The sequence below is a fragment of the Sciurus carolinensis genome, unplaced genomic scaffold (assembly GCF_902686445.1).
Source record: "Sciurus carolinensis unplaced genomic scaffold, mSciCar1.2, whole genome shotgun sequence".
Lineage (NCBI taxonomy): Eukaryota > Metazoa > Chordata > Mammalia > Rodentia > Sciuridae > Sciurus > Sciurus carolinensis.
The window spans coordinates 1,647,490-1,658,071 of record NW_025920120.1 but is presented as its reverse complement, the minus strand read 5'-3'; the positions used below and the strand labels follow the sequence as shown (position 1 = coordinate 1,658,071).

Genomic DNA, 10,582 nt, shown 5'->3' with positions numbered 1-10,582 from the left:
TCACTGTTTTTTTTTAATCAGTTCACTCCCTCTGATGAAGCTTAAATGGGATGAAGAAAGATATAAACTGTTTCCAAAGAACATGAATTGACCCAAATAATTGAGTGAAAACTTGAAGTTAATGGGAGAGGAGATCAGGAGGCAGGAACACTGGTAGGAGGTAAATAGCATGTAGTAATTAATCCATTCACATTTTTCTGTTTATTATAAAGTTCTAATTTGTTATGAAGTGATTTCAAATTTAAGCCAATTATCAACTATATATCAATATTTTGATTGCAACAAATATATAATATGTGTCTCTATGTCAAAGCACTGTGTTGGGTTAAACCAGATGAGGAACACCACACAGATTTCTGCCATCCAAGGGATGTGTGTTGCTTTTGAGCAGAAAATCAAAACAGAAATAGTAGACAGTGGTGTGCTAGCTTCCTGGGGATGCCAAAAAAGAAAAATGAGAGAAAAAATGTTACAAATTCAGGCACTTAAAACAACTGTGAGATAAATTTGTTCTCTCACAGTTCTGGAGCCAGAAGTCCAAAATCAAGCTGCCTGTAGAGCTACGGTTCCTTCAGTGGCTTGGGAGGGTCCTTCCCTGCCTCTTCCAGCTTCCAGTTGTTCTGGCCATCCACAGCGACTATGGCTGACAGCTACAACCTTCCACTCTCTGACCCCACCTTGCACGATGTTCTCTGTATCTCACTGTGTACTCTCAGCATCTTACAAGGACACCAGTCACTGAATTTAGGGTTCACCATAATCTGATAGGGCCTTATCCTCACATATTTATGACTGCAAGGACCCTAATTCCACATGCAGCCACATTCGGAGGTTCTGGGTGATTATGAATTTGGGGGGCAGTATTCAACCTACTACAGTTGGTTTAAAAATGATGTTGGGAAAAGAGGAAACAGTCTGAGTTGGACCAAGACTCCCTGTAAGTTAAGAGCGAGAGGAGTAGGTACCCAACACCAGGTATCAAGGGAAACAGGATCATGCTAGTTTTGCCATCTGGACCCAACCTACCTCCTCCTCCCATGCCCTCTCTTCTTGGCACAAAATCGACTTACTCTTGTCACCCCAAACTTCTCACATCTTCTGGGACACATGGTAGGTAATCTCTTGTCCCTGTTCAAATTAGTAAATTCAATATGCCTATCTCCATGGTTCCCATTGGGATCTCAAAATGGGCACAATGGAAATTAATTGCCCTTATATTCCCTGGCTGGAGCTTGGCATATCTCTGCCACATCCACCAAGAGGGGACCAAACAAGTCCTGAGGCCCTTAGCTCAAACTCCCCACCAACTTATCTATCCACAAAAGAATTCCAGATATGCATTCAGCAGATGGATCAAGAAAACTATCCAGTGGCATGGGTGACATCTCTCCCCATCCCTGAGGATGGGAGGTGAGGACTGCTGTGTGGAGAACCCTGAGCCTCTACTGTGACAGAGGCTCCAAGCACACAGTTACAGAGAACTCTCATAATTGGCATGAGCCTTGAAGAGATGAGACACAGAGGTGGTGCTGGACCATTGTCTACAGGGAACTGGCTAGTGGAGTTGTCCCAGCGTCAGACAGAAGAAAGCAAGCTGCAGAGAAGCACATTTCACCAAAGTGTGGCCAAGGGTATGCTCCCTGCATGTCTACATGGTACTTCTGGATGAGAGCAGTTTCGAAGGACCCTGGGCACTTTGTCTGCCCAGAGGGGAAAGCAGACTCCAGCAAAAAGTGACTAGAAGTATGTCACCATAGGTGGAAATGAAGGTGTAGTCATAAGCCATCAGCAAGACTAAGTAAGCATCACCCTTCTTAGGACACTTTGCAGTGTGAGGAATCCCAAGCACTGCACTGCAAGGAACCCTAGCCACCCACAAGGGGACAGTCAGCCTCTAGACACCTGCCATGTGGAAATGCACTACACAGCTAAGGTCGAGCTGCCCTGCACCCGCTGAAGTCATGAGCCAAAGTAAACTTCCCCTCTAAGTTGCTCTTGTCAGGTGTTTGGTTAAAGCAACAAAAGTCTGACTAACATATCATGTGTCCCACAATTAGATTCTTTTATGGCTCTGTTATTTGCTCAAAGACACACACACAACTCATCTATACAGAAAACTGAAATAGAAGGGGGAGGGAAGAAATAAAAGGACAAAGGAAATAAGAGAGAAGAAAATAGCAGATCAAATTTTTCTATAATTTTCCTTTTTAAACCCAATTATACCAATAATGATGTACACTTATTATTATTTTTTGGCGGTGCTGGGGATCAAACCCAGGGCCTCATGCTTGCAAAGCAAGCACTCTACCAACTGAGCTATCTCCCCAACACCCAATGTACACTTATTTTAATGGAGATTCTTACTGTATAAATTTAACAATTATAATGGGTCAGAGAGTAGGATTATTCAATAACAAATTACAGATTATTCTCCTTGAGAAGTCTGAGGAGGAACCCCTGACCATTGACCCTGAAGACTCCCAGTTTGAGTCCCCTCTGGATGTACCAGTGTTTGCCTGAGATCCCTTTTTGCAGAAGGTGGCACCCAGGGAGGATAGGATGGGCCTTCTCCTCCCCACCATGCAGAGAGATAACAAAGAAAGATCCAGGGCTTGGGAGTAAAACAAAAGAAAACACAATCTAAGCACAAATGTCAACCTTTGACTTTTCAGCTTTGCAGAATGGGAGAGTTTCATCCTCTCCAAATTTGCACATCCCCATCTGCAACAGGAGGAAGGGAACACGTTCCCCAGAAGACTGCCAGGTGTACTGTCCAAAAGCAGGCATATTGCAGACACTTTGCAGGTGTCTTAGAGATTTCAGAATCAGCATGATCCTGCTGATGCATTAACTTGGACTTCTAACCTTCAGGAGAACTAAGAAAATACATTTTTGTTTCTTAAAGTCACCCAATTTGTAGAACTTCACTCCATCCCTGGAAAACTAATACAAGTTACCTATTTGTCTGTTTTTTATTATTATAATGAAAATGAGGCAGACTAAGTTTATAAAGAAAGAATGTTCAGGGCATGACATTGACCTTAGCTCATTTTTAATGAGGACCATCTTGACTATCACATCATGGTTGGCATTTACTATTGTGAAGAGGCCTATTCTTCTTTAGGCCTTGGTACCAGTCTTGGGGTATTATTTGCTAACAATGTGTCCATGGGCACAATGGCAGTGCCCACACACAGCTCAACAGGTGATTTCCCCATGACTTCTCTCCCTGAGACAGTTTGTGAAGTCTGAGCAATAGTTTCAAAATGTAAATCTGATTGCTGGCTCACCCTTCACCAAACCCCTTATTCTTAAGGTAAAGACACCACCTTCTTGCTGTACCTGTAGGCAAGCCCTCTCCATATCTGTCCCATCTGGTCTACTATAGCTCTGCAGGTAAGTCTTGGTCCTGCCAAGAATAGGAGGGAGCATGGTTCAAACAATGAATTGACCTCTCTACATGCCATCCTGCTGTCAGAAGTGGCCCTTACCACTCCCTCCTCCTGGTTAGTGCCCACCACCAATCAAGTCAAACATCATTATCTTCAGGGAAACTAGTCAGACCCCAGATACCATTTCTATTTCTTCATAGAATTTATCCCAATTTATATTTATATATCTGTGTTATTCTCATGTTAATGATCCTTGAGACATCCTGGGCTATGAATTCTAAGACAGGAACAGAGTCAAATTACTCAGAATTGCTTTCTCAATATGTGGTCTAGTACCTACCATGAAAAAAGAACTCAATATACTTTGGATGGGTGAGTGGACCGATGGATGAATGGGCACATGGGTGGAAAAATTAATGTCTTAGCTTAGGCAGGTGGACATCTCCATTTCTGAGAACTGTTAAGTATAGGATGCCCAAAATCTAGGTCTGAGAGCTGCTTTCTTTACTCTCTCTGGTCCCCTAGTCACACTGGTATGGAATTCTGCACATCCCCTACTGACATCTGTCCTTTTGATTTCTACACACTTTCCAGACTTTAGATATATTTCCCATCTGACCCTGATGTCCTCACTTTCTAAGAAGCTTCCTGACTGTGGTTTTGAGGAATTAACAAGGTGCTGATGCTGAATATCTATGAACCCAAAGCCCATCTTTCTCAAACACATGCCATAAGGTTTTGGTCAAATCATTTGCATGTCATTAATCCTCATAACTGAGAAACTGTATGCTATTATCTTTTTTGGTAGATTATGTAAGGTAGTTTATGAAAGAAAATAGAAAAATCTATTTCAGAATGGTTAAATAACTTCCCCAAGGTTATAAAGGAATGTAGCAAAAAAGAAAAAAAATCCCTGAGATTTCCAACTAAATTCATTATTTTTTCTCTCTCAGTCACCATTCATGTATTTTTTTAAATTCAGGATATCTTTCATTGTTCTCCCAAGATATCCACTCTTTGAGACATGTACATTTATTCCCAGTTTGAATTTAAGCTTTTCTTCATTGCCAATGTTCAACTTAAATCCTCAGTACCCCCCCCTACTAAAAGAAGAAAAGGATAAAATAATGAAGAGACCTGGACCCAATGGAAAGAGATGTCATATCACAGGAAATCTTGATTACTCTACTGGAAATATGCTGCTACTACAGAATGTGCTCAGGAGCTTTGGAGAAAAGTCGTCAAAATTTAGCTGAGGTTAAATAATCAGGATGAATACACCCGAGCTGAACAGACAATAGCATTCTAAGAGAAACTTTACACAGGATGGGGAAAAATGTTATAAAATTAAAATTAATGAGAATAAGTTTGACATTCATGTGTGAGTGTAAATTAATATGAATGTGAAAAAATGGCACTTCCTTTCAGAGAGCAGTTGGGAGGAAAGGTACAGTAGTGACGGGTTCCTTCTACAGGTAGGGAGACAATGCAGGCCATGCTCCTGGGCTCTTCACAGGTAAACTAGCACTTGGCTCAGGTCAAGTCCAAGGTTCTTATTCATTCTCTGTAGCTTGTCCTCTCTGAGCTAGGATTTTGATTTTTATCTTTGCAATCTATTTTTTTTGCACCCAGAACCAGTCCTGAATTAAAGCACAAAACAAATAAAAGGATGGCACATTTCAAAAGGCAAAGATTGAGAGCCAAGTGGACTTGCATTTGCATTCTGGCTTTGTCTAGCTGTGAGATGCTGAGCCTCTCACTGAATTTTTCAGTCTTAGTTTCTTAGCCTTGACAATGACAATCAGACCTCCCTATCACAGACCCTTCAGAAGGAGCTAGTACTGGGCAATGTGCTGGAATGATGTTTGACTGACACACAGTATGATTCTCTATTGGGGGTCTCTGAAACAAATGATGTCACCAGAAGCTTAGAGGAAAGGTTTTCTAAAAAGGCATTTGTGAAACAAGTTTGCTGAAGACACACCTGCACTCCCACGTTTATTGCAGCAGTATTTACAACAGCCAAGATATACCATCAGCCCAGGTGAAGTCAGCTGGTGGTTGCATAAAGAAAACATGTCATCTACATGCATAAAGAAGCCATTAAGCCATAAAGAATAGAATTCTGTCAATCACTACAGCACTAATGAGCCTGGAGAACATTATGTTAAGTGAAATAAGTCAGGTACAAAAAGACAAATACCACATGGTCCCACTTCTGCATGGAGTCTAAGAAAGTACACTGCATAGAATTAGAGAGTACCATGGCTAGGGTGGTAATTGGGGAGAACAGTATGGTCAGGAATTGTCAAAAGATACATGGTTATAATTAGGATGAAGAAGTTCAAGAGAGCTATTGAACAGCATAGAGGCTGTAGTTATTTTTTTATTATATATATTTCTTATTTTTTTATTTTTACAGACTGCATTTTGATTCATTGTACACAAATGGGGTGCATCAATTTGCTTCTATGGTTATGCACAGTGTAGATTCATCCCATTTGTGTAATCATACATGTACATAGGGTAATGATGTCTGTCTCATTCCACCATTTTAGGTATTGATAATACATTTTATTCTGGAAAAAATGCAAACGTTGTCAAGTGTTCTCACCACAAATTGATAACTGAGTAAGGTGATGAATTTGTCAAGTAACTAAATTTAATCATTCCATTGTACATATATACTTTAAAGCATGTTTTACACAATAAATACATGCAACTCTAATGAGCAACTAAAATTAAAACTAAAACATGCTTTTGGGTGACTCACTTATTTGGGGACAGACTGGCAATTAAACTCACATATAGATTTCCAGAAATGTCCCAAATAAAGCCTCATGAGAACCCTGCTGCTGCCTACAAGGAATGAGAGGAAACTGCCTCTGCTTCCTCCAGCATTGTCACTTCTGCCCAGGAAATCCCCCTGGCCACATCTAGTCTTCTAAAAACTCAGGATGGATCCCATCAGAGGTAAGGCTCTGACATCCTCACATCCCACCTCTGGCAGGAGCTAATGCCCTGTACCTTCTCCTGCTCATCTGAACATGGCAGCAAAATACACTCGCCCCTATCACTCAACATGTCATGATTGAGGACACAACACCCCCATCACTCAACATGTCATAATTGAGAACACAACACCAGTGAAAGCAGCATTCAGTACTTTCTCATCTGGCACTTCCTGTTACTCTCATCATGGCCTCGTCAACCCACTAGACATTAAACTCATGTAGCCAGGACCCATTTGACCACTCAGTACCATCCATGCCCAGAAAGGGACCAGCCACGGTGTTTAGTGAAAGCTGGGTAAATGAGTAAACTAATCCAAGTGGGAAATGGGGTCACGATCTCTCCTGGGAGCCCTCCCGTGTTAGAGAGATGAGCAGAATAAGGCCTTGGAAAGCTTTAATCTCCCTGGGAGACCAAGATATGGTGGAGGGGTGAAAGAAAAAGCAGCTTTGTTCAGAAATTAAAGGCAGCTGCTGGACAGCAGCCTTCCTTGCTGTGTCACTCAGAGATGTGTCGGTCGCTTCCCATGAAGCTGCCATCTATATATCCCCTTCATTGGTCCATGGGACCCGCAGTCCACTTCTCATGGAGGAGAATCCTGTGCACAGAACAGAAACTTATCCACAGGGGAGGGTCCCCTGACTTCTCGGTATGACAATATCTGGGTTTGCTCCAATTCATCCTATCTGATGGTGTTTGCAGATGGCCTAGCACTTCCTCCCATGTCGTTTACATCATCTCCACCAATTAGAATGCGGATTACAATGAAAATGCCATGGTTAAGGTTTGGATATGAGGCATCCCCTGAAAGCTCACGTGTGAGACAATGCAGGAGTGTTTAGAAGTGAAATAACTAGATTTTAAGGACTATAATCTAATCAGTGGACTGTTCCATTTGATGAATTAGTAACTTGAATGTACTACTGGGTGATTACTGGGGGCTGGTGGTCTGTGGCTGAAGGAGGTACATCACTGGGGGCATACCCTTGGGGATATATCTATATCTTATCCCTGGCCCATTGCATTCTCTCTCTACTTCCCAGATACTATGAATGTTCTGTCTGTCTTCAGGTCCAGAGCAATGGAGTAGGAAGACCATGAACAGAACCCCTTAAGCCATGAGCCCAAAATAAACTTTTCCTCCTTTAAGTTTTTCTTTTTAATGAATTTAACACTTTACTTTATTCAGCAAAATAATTTATTTACACAATGGGGAATGCTGGTTTGATTTTGTCAATGAAATAAAAACAAATTTAACAAATTGAACAGAGACAATACTGAGCTATATATATATATATATATATATATATATATATTTTTTTTTTTTTTTTGTATCAGAGTTGACAAACTATTTCCTTACCTGTATTGGGAACATCAAGAGCAACAGTATCACAAAGATACTGGTTTTACAATACACCACACATGTCCTGTAATACCCTGGGGATTTTCCAATGCAATTACCAACTTTTTCTTTTTTTATAAAGATATTAAAAAACAAAAAGTCAGCAAAACCAGCATTATGATGTAATAAACAAAGTATAACCCTGAAGTCAGTGGGTCAGTAAAAACCTTATCAGACCATCTAGTTACAAAGTGATCTACTCTTCTTCAGACTACAATACAGAATCCAAACAGGTGAAAAAAATCACTTTTTAGAAGACAGCAACGATCTGATAAGGATTTGACTTAATGGAAGTTAAGGGAGAAAAATAAAAATGAAAGGGTTTGCAGAGCATAGCCCCAATTAGAACAAGCTAACTTTCCAGATTTTCCAAATTAATAAAACAAAAACAAAAACAAAAACAAAAACAACAACAACAAAAACATTTCAACATGAAGCTACCATACAAAGTTTTTCCATTTTTCTTTGTAAAATGTTCAGAGTTTGCAATTTAATCCTGGGTTTTTAATCAGGACTGTTTTGGCCTGGACTTCCCCTTGTCCAGGATAATTTTTTGTTCTTCTTTTTGTTGATGTCGTTCTTCTTCTAGTTCCATCCTTTCCTCATGAATCTTTCTTTGTTCTTCAACAATTCTCAACTGTTCTTCAGCCAGTTTGGCTTGAGATTCTGCAATTTTTCGGTTATTCTCTTCTAGTCATCGCTCTAGATCCTCACGTTTTGCACGTTCTTCCTCCTCTTTAGCTTTTTGTGCTGCAAGCTCAGCTTGTCTATGTCGCTGGAGTTCTTGGAGCAACTGCTTTTCCATGATGCCCTTGGCTTCCTCCACCCTTCGGAGTACTTCTCGCTCAGTTTCATCCTTCTCTTCTCCAATTCTTCCTCTACCCTTTTTGCCACCAGTTCTTCCACTCTTCATGCTGTTTCTTTCTCGATGAGTTTTTCTTCTATTTCCTGCTGCTGAATTTTTTGCTGCCCATCGAACTCCGCTTTCTTCTCCTCCTCCTCTCGCTTCTGCTTCTCATCCAAGTTGCTGCACTTGCTCACCTTGTGCCCAAAGATGTCGATGCAGTCGGGCGGGAACGAGGCGCGCTCCCGGTCCCGCTCGCGCCTGGACACAGCCCTGTTGGTGGAGCGCGAGCGGACCCCGACTCCCGCCGGTTGCGTTTACTTTCCCAGGACTTGGAACGCTTGCGCACGCGCTTCTTGACCGTCGATTGCGACTGGGACCGGCGCACTTCTTGTTGTGCTTGCTCCTCTTGGTGTGCTAGGAGCAGGAGGAGCTCCAGCTCTGGGACCGGCTCATCCTTCCGGGCGCCGCTCTGACTAACTGCTGGCCTCGGGCCCTGCACTCGCCCGGCTGGCTGTCCTGTGGAGGCCGGGGGAACGACGCCTGTCGCCCGCTGACTTTCTGCCTCTCCTCCAGGTGTGCAGCCGCCACGAAGGCCGCCTCCAAGGAGAAGGCCGCAATGCAAGCTCCTTTAAGTTTTTCTTGTCAGGTATTTTGGTCACAAAGATGAAAAACTTACTATGTGGTAGTTATTGGACTGTGCTGTGTAGGGAATAAAGACAGGAAAAAGAGTGTGCCTGTTTGTACAGACACCATCAGTGTGGGCCTAACCACACAGAACACGAACAAGAACCGAGTCCAACAGTGCTCGACCCACCAGAGCCACACAGCAGGGCTGTGCCACGAGGAGGCCTTGGCTGCATGCACCGCAAGTCACTGCACTTGTGGAGTCAGGGTAGCACTCAAGGGTGACTGGAAGTGTTATTTTATTATATTTTGTTGAGAGCCCGCCCCTGACATCCTTTGGCGAGTTTGCATGGTAAAGCCCCCAACAATATTTGATTGGAAGTTGGTTGAATCTGTGGATGCAGAACTTGTGACTCTGAAGTGTCAGGGGCGGGCTCTGAGGGCCCCAGAGCCTCACCGTGGCCTGATCTCTAAGATGGCGCCTGGCAGCTTGCCAGACATAGCTGCACTCATATACAAGTTTTAGGAAGTAACTCTGGTTGGCTGTTGTACATGAGGCGATCCTGGTATCTGCCTGGAGACTGTTCCTTGATAGGCTGACTTTCCTGGTAGTCTACTCTCTGATAGGCTGATGTTCTCAATATAAGTCGGAGACTTGTGGAATAAAGCCCTTTTTGGTTCCTGTGATCAAGAAAAGCATACGTGTTGTGATTGCCCACCGCCTGCGGGCGGTGGGCGGTCATACTGAAGGTCCAATGTAAGTGCCAAGAAATCCATATCTCCAACTTGGCCATAAGTTCTTTAGTTCTTTCCATGTCGATTTCAGTGTAGAACCACCTTATCCCCACTCCCCACCTCGTCCAACCCTCACCACATGCTACAAGCAAGGAAGGGCCATGGCTCCTTTTCACAGTCGTGGACCCGGCACAGAGGAGTCACCTGCTTCCCCACTCACTCAGGCCATCCCGGAGTCAGAGCCCAATTCAAACTCCAGCCACTGGTTTCTGGGACTCAGAACTTGAGAGAGAGGCTGTTTGAAAAATGAGGACTGTGCTGTGTTTAATTCTCCTTCTACATATTGCCAGTGAAAAATTTATGAAGGTATTATATCTATCAAATCAAAATTGCTTGCTAGAAAGAGGGGAGAGAGAGACCGGGAGAGAATCAGAGGAGAAGACTAATTCTTGGATATTAAAACTATTATAGGTAATATTTTAAAAACCTTAAACATGATAGCATAGTTGAAGACTAATATTCAGCAATATAAATGGAAATTTATCAAATATCATTGTAAAATGCAAATAT

General features: G+C 42.5%; 1 pseudogene; it reads right to left on the bottom strand.

Moving 5' to 3' along the window:
* Nucleotides 1–8,296: 8,296 nt before the first annotated feature.
* Nucleotides 8,297–9,106, bottom strand: LOC124973725 (arginine and glutamate-rich protein 1-like; annotated as a pseudogene).
* Between the last annotated feature and the right edge of the window lie 1,476 nt (nucleotides 9,107–10,582).